Genomic DNA, 9,752 nt, shown 5'->3' with positions numbered 1-9,752 from the left:
TAGAAAACTTTGCGCGTGTGCCATAGAGACCGCGGGGGAGTGCTAGAGCGTCGGGGATAGGGCCGCTCCACCGAGCCCAACTTCCGGGAGGGCCTTCCCCCCCCTTGGGTGGGTGTCTGCCTGTGATTGGTGCACGAAGGCTATTTCCGGTGGCGAGAAGAATGAGAGCTTCCGCCGTGGGGTGCGTGCCCTGTAAAAGGGCGGCGCTGTTGTAGTGTCCCGGGTGCCCGTGGTACTGTCTGACTCGACCCTCCTCTTCCCCTGCAGCGCGGTGCGACCCGGGGCTGAGCTGGCAAATCACCGCCCCCCCCCCCGCCCCAATCCCTCCGGCCGGGGACTGCCCGCCACAAGCCGGGCTCGGGCCTAGCCCAGGGCCGGTGGTGGGCGAGCCCTGGAGCGAGGGGTTGCCAGGGCTGCGCACCGTTGTGTTGGGGGAGGTGGGGGGAGACGTCCCGTCTGCGGGGCTCCTCTTATGTTTTCGCTTGTGCGGGGGAAATGTTATGTGCGGCTGTGCGCCCCCCCCACCCCCATAGACACACCTGCGGGCGCTCTGCGTATCGGCTGGTTGGCACCTGAACCTCTCTCCTGGTGGCCGCTCACACGCTCAGCTTAGGGAGCGCTGGACTTTAGCTGGCTTGTGGCTGCTGTGGAGCAGGTCCCCCTTCACTGCCTGCAAGGAAGGGAGAGCTCGCACCTTCTCCAGGAGGTTCCTGTTCTTTTCCACCTCCTTACGAGGGTCTTGGGTCTCAGAGCCATTTAGGGGCAGTGAATACTACAGGCTATGGTTGGTTGTGACCACATTTTAATTTTGGTGAGTGGCCCCTTGTTCTTGTGCTATGAGATGGGGATGATAGATGGGATTGCAAGCTTTTATTTTCATTATTTGGTACATTTCTGCCATGTCTCTCTCCTTTCTGAGGTGAACACCTTCAAACGTTTCATTCTCTTTACGTGGAATTTGCCCAGGCTTTTGATAATTCTTATTGCTGTCCTTTGAAACCTGTCCAACTTTGCAGTATCCTTTGTGACATAGGGTGACCAGTAAAACATGTACTATTCAGTGTGAGGCTGACTTATGTAAAGGCAACTTAGTGTCTTTGGTACTGTGTTCCATCCCATTTCTTATTAATCCAGTTAGCTCTTCTAAATGAGATTTATGGACTGGGCAGATGTTTTCACTGAGTCATCTACATTGATGTTTAGTCCCTTTCTTGGGCTAATAAGTTACTTTAGAACCCTGTGATATATACAAATTTTCTTCTACAGTGTGTGCCTATTAACATTGGAGTTTTTCTCATTCACCTAGCTTGATTAGGTCTCTCTGGCCCTGACTAACAAAAATAGCTTTGTCATCCACCAGTGTTCTTTTTTCCTCACCACTCCCCTCCCCCTGTAGGTAATCAATAAATATATTAAACATGAGACCTAGTACAGAACCTTGAGATGCTGTGCTGTTAAACTTCCATCATGATGAAAACTGGTTACTTAACCCTGTTCTTTGCTTTCAGACTTTTTGATACACACCTCATGGAGCTGGAAGGGACCTTGGGAGGTCATTGAGTCCAGTCCCCTGCACTTGTGGTGGGACCCATTCCTGATGGATTTTTTTTGTTTAGCTCTGTTTGCCCCAGATTTCTAACTGGCCTCCTCAAGGATTGAGCTCACAATCCTGGGTTTAGGAGGTCACTGTTCAAACCACTGAACTAGCCCTCTGTATTTTACTCTGACCCCATGACAGCTTTGCTTCTTTAATAGCCTCTTGTTGAAGTTTAAAATAAATTGTTGACTGGTTCTCTTTTTCATTGCTTTATTAAGAAGAGTTTTGGGAGACATTTCAGAGACAAGGTATTGCAGAGGTTTGACACATTTTTGATCCTGTATTTGTTCTCAGTAGCTTTAGTTGACAGTGAGACACTCATTTCAGTGACATGGGCCATGTATGTAGTTCTGTGGTGCTTCCAGGCAAAATACAAAAGCAAAATGGCATCTGTCAAACATGAGCTTGGACCTCCATGTATGAGATCAAACCACATGGAAGATTTGACTTGGCCTTATACTTAAGATGCCAGTCCATGCTTGGCAGAGGGTGCTGTTTTGGTTCACAAAAAGGTGTCCTGCATACAGTGTGCTCATACGGTACAGCAGTAGTAGGCAGCCTGCGGGCTGCATGTGGCTTATCAGAGGTAAGCTACTAGCAGGCTGCCTGATAGGTTGTTTACCTTGTGTTCATGGATACCAGCTCCCTGCAGCTCTCATTGACTGCCATTTGCTGTTCCTGGCCAGTGGGAGCTGTGGGGCCCCATAGCTACAGATGCAAAACAAGCAACCTGTCTTGTGGCCCACCAGTAGCTGTCCATCATTGCAGTACAGTGTATCTGAGGGTCAGGCTGTATGGAGGATCACATTTTGCGGAGCAAAGTCATGTAGTGCTGGATGCAATCATTCCATGGGTTGGATCTGCACCACAGGCTACCAGCTGAGCTACTCCAAGCTTATATGGAGGTATACGCCTATCTCAGAGCTGCTGAAAGGGACTTTGAGAGGTCAATGAGTCCAGTTGCCTGCAATCACAGTAGGATGGATTTTTTTTTTTTGGGTAAATAAATAAAATCTCTTTGCCCCAGATCCCTAAATGGCACCCTCAAGGACTGAGCTCACAAGCCTGTGTTTGGCAGGTCAAGCCTCAAACCACTGAGCTATCCTTCCCCCACTTTTTTCTGCAGCTGGACAACACTCCGTGTTACTTATTGCAGAGATTTGAAATGATGCAGAGGCAACTTTAAATACACCAGACGAAGGAAATGCAAAAGTAGCAGTGATGCCAGCTTGGCCACACTGAGCTTGTACATTAAGGTATTAAAGTTCACCTCATCTGCAAAGGGGCTGAGTCACAGATGATACTAGAAACCTTAAAGGGATACTGACCTGAAATCTAGTCAATTTAAAATGAGTTAGCAGCAGTGTTCCCTGCAAGCTGAACGCTTAGATGGTCACCTAGGAGAGATTCAGATGCTGCCTAGCTGATTAAGCAGTGTCCCTAAGATAGCAGCATGTGTTTCTACAGGTGGAACACCTCACAAAATTTATTCTGCACAGGGGGGGAAAAAACTTAGATGGAATGTTGGTTAGCAGTAATTTCAGCTTCTAAACCAGCTTGAGTTTCCATGGAAACTGGCTTTCTGAGGGCATTTTCCTATCTTAATAGTATTCTTCTGTTGCTGTGGGGAGGCACTAGGGTTACCAGATATTTAGAAACCTTATATGAGACATGCAGCCCCAGCTGCAGGATCCCCAGCTGGAGGACAGTGGGTAGCGGACCCTGTAGCTGGGAGCTGGCTGGGGCGCTGAACCCTGATGGTAGCTCCAGCTGTGGGAATCCTGGCCCAGGGTGGGAAATTTCCCTGAGGAGTCCCACATTCCCCCATTAACATTTTTGCGTAAATGCAGGGCACTGCCCTTGTCAGGGAAATTTGGGACTTTCCTGCAAATTGTGGGATGTCTGGCAACCCAAAGAGGCACACAAGTGAGTTAAATCCAAAGGGAAAACTGAAACTGACTGCTCACAAAGTGCTGCCAAACGTTGAAAAGAAACAGAAGGAATGAGACATTCTTTTCTCCTCCCTTCTCCCCCTAGCAAAAATTATTTGTAACAATATTAAGCCTAAGATTTTCAGACTGATTTTTAAGTAGATGTTTTCCCATTTCATTTGAATTTTGTGAGGTTATCAGTCTTAGTTATCTTGCATTTAATTTACTGTAAATGGAAGGAGCTTGTTATAGGAAATGTAGGTTTAAAAATATAAAAGCCAGAGTGTGAGATGTATACTGTCTTGGCTCATTTCAAAGTGGCCTGATAAGTCACTAAACATAATTTCTTTCTCTTTTAATTTGGCGCATAGTTTTTCCTCCTTGTTTGAACAGCTGCTGAAAAAAATCCTGGAAAAAAAATTAAATTCAACGTGTCCTCTTTTTCCTTACTGCTTCAGTAATCCCGTCTGGGTCTAATTATGATGCTTAGTAAGCACTGGTTGAATTTTCTGTGCTCTACTTGTCTTGGAGGGAACATCATGTGTTCCCCACACAGTGCCCTTGTTAAAAAAATGGTGGTGGAAGGTGCCAACTTGACAGCCTTGGAAACTAAGGTTTTGCTGCTTATTTTTAGAGCTGATGTTGCACAGCATGGACTGCGGCACTCCAAGCACCATCTCTGCCCCTCAGTATGACTGCCCTTGAAGGACCAGCTGTAGCACTGAGAAGAGTCCAATGACCCTTACCTTGTCCGCTCAATCGTAAAAGTCCGATCTCCTCATTTTGTGCAATGCTGATGTATTCATACACATGGGTAAAGTTTTTCAAGTGTAAGTGCCTGCAGAATTGGACCCATGGGTGTTAGAGTGGGAAATGACCTATGTGGCCACATTTGGTCTGTCTCACCCCATGACCCAACATGCATTTTCTCATATTCTGTCAGGCTGAGCTTAAATGCCACGAGTTATGAAGAAAGCTATTCAGCCTTTATTGTTAGGAAATAGTTCTTGGTGTGTTACGCCTTAATATTTCTTTTCTTAGTTTTATCTCATCCCTTGTACTATGTCAGTCCATTTCCCCTTCTCCCCTATGTCCTTCACAGATACAGCTGCTATACCTTCCCTCCTCCTCCCCAACAATGTTCTAATACATTATAAATTAGTCTAATTCTTTCTTATGTGTCAGTCTTTTGGGTCCTTTATGCCTCATGTTTCATTTCTGAGCATCTTTGGCGTCTTTACGGTGCCCAGAGTGGAACCTAGTAATCTAGGTAGTCACACAGAGCTTTATAGAAAGTGTGTGTCTTCTATCCGCTACATGAGGTGATACTTCTGTCTATGCAGCTCAAATTTACTGATACTTTTTTGGCATGGGCACCATACTGGTTCAAGTCCATGTCTAACAGGCTGTTGGTCATCTCTAGCATTAAGATTTTGGCATAGCTACTTTTCCCAAGTGTAGGGTTACCATATTTGACCTTTGAAAATAGAGGACACCCCTGAGAGGGAGTGTATTTGTATCAGTATATACCAACACACATTGTATTAATGTACTCTATATACTCTAATACAAGGTGAGGTGTTAGATATGGACAAACTCCCTCTTGGGGTGTTTTCTTTTTATTTGATAACTCTGCTGAAGCGTGACCCATTAATTAACAGTCTAGACTGCTCCCCTCCCTAGATATTTTCAGTTGCATTGTTCTGGTGGGATCATTTCTTGTCATTCTGAATCCCGTTGTGTTATTTTTCTGTCTTCTCCAGTGTTTGCAGCTCCTCCCAGTTTGGTACCATGTGAAAACAGAGTTTAAACCCTGCCTGGGCCTGCTGGATCACGGGTGAAGATGCTGGATGGACCTGGGCACAGTACCAATATATGTGACTTCTTACTGAGCATCTTCTGTTTCTTCACTCAAACCTAACACTGGGGCTTTCCATCTTACTCCCTTTGAATCCATTCCGTGTCACGCTGCTGCTGCCCACATCAGCATGTGCTTCAGTAAAATGGAGAGAGTTTGGGGTTGCTGCTGGGAGCTCATTTGTGCTGTTTATGTGGTGGTTTGTCCTCTGAGATGAAAACCCGACCACCTCCCCCAGCCCACTGTACAAAGGCAGTTAGGATGGCCATTCTTCCTCAGTCAACACCATCCTGGATCAAATTGGAACCCATGAGCTGAAATTATTACTAACTCCAGCCCAAGAAACAGTTCCTCTTCAGTACTAATATTAGGCCGTATAGCCGTTGGCCTGCAGTTGCTACCTGGGGACCACATTTGTACTGGAGACCTTCATAGTTTGTGTACTGGTAGTAACAGAGAATATACCTCAGAGTTTGAAACGAGAGGGGAAGACACGTGCTTTGATGCTTTCCTTCCGGCAGAGGGCAGTGGTGGGAAGGCAGGAGAAAGGCTGTGAGGGGACGTGGGGGAGACTAGCTGGGTTAGTCTGTAGCTTCCCACACACACCTCATAGAACTGGAAAGGACCTCAGGAAGTCATCAGGTCCAGTCCCCTTCCCAAATAACAAGCAGTCCTGTAGCACCTTAAAGACTAACACATTTATTTATTAGGTGATGAGATTTGGAGGATAAGACCCACATCCTCAGATATGGAGTAGAGAGTTAGAATCCAGTGTTTATCTAGTGTGTGTGGCTGGAGGGAGAGGGGGAGCAGGAGGGAGGAGGGAAAGGGGCTGCCTGTCACTAACAGGGCCAGTAGACTTTGTTAGTTTTTAAGGTGATCAGGACTGCTGGTTGTTTGTATTTGATTATTCGTCAGTTTCAAAAGCTCTGTGAAGTTGTGTGGCTGAATGGCAGGCACACAGAATTGCATGCACAGTAATCCGAGGGAAAGAATGTTTGCTGCTGGGATTGCCGCAGCTGACTGCAAAAATTATGTGGAAGAAAGTTCTAGCAGCCAGGGCTCAGCTGTGGTTATCTGTGCATCATCTCCCCTGGAACACACCAGTGCTTCCTCTCCCCTCACTCACCGCAGGCGCTTTTGGTTCTGAATAGTTTTCTACATACAATCCAAGCAGTATCATTTGTCACCATCTTCTGGCACCTCCCACTGGGCAATTCACCACACTGGCTGCTACAGTTTGCAAGGGTGGTTCTGTTTCCCCAGCTAGGTGACTCCTTGCTCGGTGATGTGTTATGCTCCTGCAGAGGACGTGCTGCAGTGCCTTTGTTCTCTCTTTCCATTAGCCTCCTTTAGTGGACTGCAGCAGACTGTTCCTGGATTTTTGGCTGGGTTGCCTCTGCTGCCTTCCCCTGAAACTGAGCCAGCATCTCCTCTCGTGACATCATCTCTATCCATGTATCTTAGTGTTCTGCATTTGAGGTCCGAGTGTTCCCTGATCTCTGCTGTCCCTCACCTCAGGATGTGTTTTCAATGGGTTTCCCTGCGGAGGTTTGCTATTTAAGAGCCAGCGACAGAGCTGAAAATTTCAGGCTTTTCCCTCTAGTATAAAAGTTTGTCTTCCCTGAAAAGTCTACAGTTCCCAGGGGACTGATGTGCAGTAAGGAGCATATTTGCCAGCTGATCCTTTTCTTCCAAATGGTGAATTCTTAATGCATCTGGTTCCTTCTTACTGAAGGATGCCAGGTCCCTTGAGAGCAGGGAAAGCGTGTTGCGATCATGGCAGCATGAGTCTGCAGAGTAGCGAGGGAACTGGACTAGGAATCCAGAGCGGCCACTGTCCTGCTGGGTGACTCTGGGCAAGCCATTTCCCTTCTCTGGAAAAGTGACTCTTCCTGCTTTTCTTAAAGTGCTTTTAGATCTCCGGTGTGAAAACGCCTTTTCCAAGCTGGTTTCAGTAGCATCTTAGTAGCAGCTGGGCCTGAGTGACAGGGAAGCAGAAGAAATAAACATTATGAGTATTTGAAGGTGAACATCAGCATCTGCTCTGCCCCTCCCGTGGGCACTCCTTTGTGGAGCCTTCTCCTCTCCAGCTGTCTTTGAGGAATCCCTGGCGGGGCCTCTCTTTCTGCCTGCCTATCCATCTGTGTGAGGAAAAGACACTGCATACCCTGGGAAGGAGAACTACAAGGAGACTAGAACATGGCAAGGAAGATAGCAGCAAGCTGAAGAACAGTGACTGAGCCTGGAGACTCAGTGAGACTGAGGAGCAGGGATAGCTTGTGTTTCTCTAAAGCAGAAACAAAATGGGGCGAGTGAAAATCTGTCTGGGTCTGTGGCGAAGCGTGTGAGCCCCCTGGAAAGAGCAGAAAGCCTGTGTACAAAGCCTGGCCTGGATCCTGCTGAGGGAGCCGCACTGAAGTTGTGGAAGCAGAGAGCAGCTTGCTGGACTGGAGCCCGTGTTGGGACACATGCTCTGCTGATGAAGGGCCCACTGCAAATGAGAAAGGCAGAGGGAGGTTGTTGAAAGGGTAAATGGATTCTCTGTTGGAAAGCAGATGAGTCGTGGCTTTCATCCCTGGGGTTATCAGACAGGGGAGAGAGGACTTGGGGAAGTGGGGGAAGCAGAAGAGAGGTGAAATGCATCTCTGACTTGTTGGTATCCACTTGTCCTGGAACGGAAGACAGAAGGGGGATGGAATTCCTACTGCAAAAGCTCATATTCCATGAGCAGAGCATGGCTCTATCAGAGAGAATGGCCTTCGGTGAGAAAGTCATGGAGCAAGATAAGAACCAGCTGCAGTGAATCACCAGAGCTGCAGGGTAAATACATCTTGGTGGCAATCAAGTGTGAACTAGGAGAACTGCTTTTGGGAGGGTGGATTAATCCTGTGCCGGTTTGGAAAGTCAGGCCTATGCAGCCTGACTTTAACATGTTGCTAAGGGAGGCTTATCTCAGTCCTCAGACTTAGTGCCTCTGAGTGCCCCAATGGTCAGATCCATCTCACCTGTGCCTCTGGTGCAGGACGAGTCTGTGTTTGGCTGGCAGGCCTTGGCCCCTGCTGAAAACCCCATCCCTGCTAGCTAGCCTGCTTTGGCCAGGACCGTCCCAGGCTCTGCGAGAGACCTCAGTCCTGGCCTAGCCAGGCCTTCGAAGCAGCTGGAGGAGGCTGTTCTGTTGCTGTCAGCACTAGCTATCTCGGTGGCTGTAGAGCCTCGCCCCCTTCCATATGCTGTCTGCTGAGGGTGTGGCTGCTGACGGAAGAGCTGACAGCCCAGCGGCTGGGGGATGCAAGAGAGCTGTCTGTGTGGGCCCAAAAGAGGGCAGAGATGCCTTGGAGGAGAGAGCTGAAAGGCACGTGCATGGGTGCACGCTTCTCTCCAGGTAGGGTTTGGTGGCCCCCCCACCTGTCCCCAGACATTCTAGTACCCCACCAGCATGGAGGCCTTCTGGGGCAGCTGTTGTTTTTGCTGTACAGGCTCTCCAGTGGCTGGGCCAGTCACAACTAGACCCGTTTTCTCTTTCCCAGCCGGCAAGTTGCTGTTTCTGCAGCTGCTGTCACGTAAGCTGTGACGTGGGGTCTCTGTTCCCACCCGCCCTAATAACCTCCTGTGAAGGGTCATTGTGTGAGTGGAAAGAGGGGAATAATTGCCAGGGCTAGTGTGGCGCTGGGTGGTGTTGGTGGCCTGTGAGTTACAGGAGGACTAGACTGGTGGTCCCTCCTGGCCTTCAGCTCTGTGACGTGGTGAACACCACCCCATGAGCTGGGCCTGAGAATGAGAGCGATAGAAGCTGTTGAGTTATAGCTCATGTGACACTTAATGCCCCAAGAGCTCAACATAGTCTACCAGCCCTCTCCAGAGCACAGCTGGGCAAAGTACCATACACTGTGGGTTCCGTGGAGCAGCCCTGGCTCCCAGGTGTGTAGGATCCAGCCTGTGAGTAACATTGTGATTTATTTGCATTGCCATGGTGCCTGGCAGCCAGGCTCCGGCCTGTGCCCCGTTGTGCTAGGCGCTGGCCGAGTATGGCCCCTGTGCCAATTAAACCCTTGTGCCACTACATTTCCATTACTCTGCACAATGCTGCAGCACCATTTCAGGCTGTGGTTGGTTCCGGAGCACCCAGGAAGCCCGGCTGTGGAGCAGCATCCCACTGAGCTCGGTGCCATGCAAGCACAGCCCAGCGGGTGGGCCCTGCCCCAAGAAACATCCAAGCCAAGCAACTTGTGGGCTGTTTATTCCTTTCCTACCGGGCTTTGCAGCCTGTGCTTTGTTCCTTTCTGGATGGTGCTATTGCTGGGGTGAAAATGAGAGGGGCATTTCAAACACCACAGCTCCCTCTCTGCTGCTCCCTCCCTGGCAG

The 9,752-nt window shown here is 48.8% G+C and overlaps 1 protein-coding gene across 7 annotated transcripts in view; it reads left to right on the top strand.

Annotated features, from left to right (window-relative positions):
• Positions 1-2: 2 nt before the first annotated feature.
• The window catches only part of LGALS2 (galectin 2), a 31,336-nt gene continuing 21,586 nt past the window's right edge, over positions 3-9,752 (top strand). The window contains exons 1-4 of one of the 7 annotated variants that reach the window (XR_012647468.1): positions 170-811; positions 2,724-2,853; positions 4,163-4,358; positions 5,292-6,011. The gene's annotated coding sequence lies outside the window, so the exon portion shown is untranslated. Of the gene's footprint in view, positions 109-133; positions 812-1,508; positions 1,792-1,825; positions 1,857-2,723; positions 2,854-4,162; positions 4,359-5,291; positions 6,012-9,752 lie in introns of those variants that run through there. The other 6 variants (XR_012647477.1, XR_012647472.1, XR_012647470.1 and 3 more) reach the window with 6 other exon arrangements.

This window comes from Carettochelys insculpta, chromosome 1 (assembly GCF_033958435.1).
Source record: "Carettochelys insculpta isolate YL-2023 chromosome 1, ASM3395843v1, whole genome shotgun sequence".
NCBI classification, from domain to species: domain Eukaryota; kingdom Metazoa; phylum Chordata; order Testudines; family Carettochelyidae; genus Carettochelys; species Carettochelys insculpta.
Note: the sequence above shows the minus strand (reverse complement) of the source record. Positions and strands in the feature narration are given on the sequence as shown.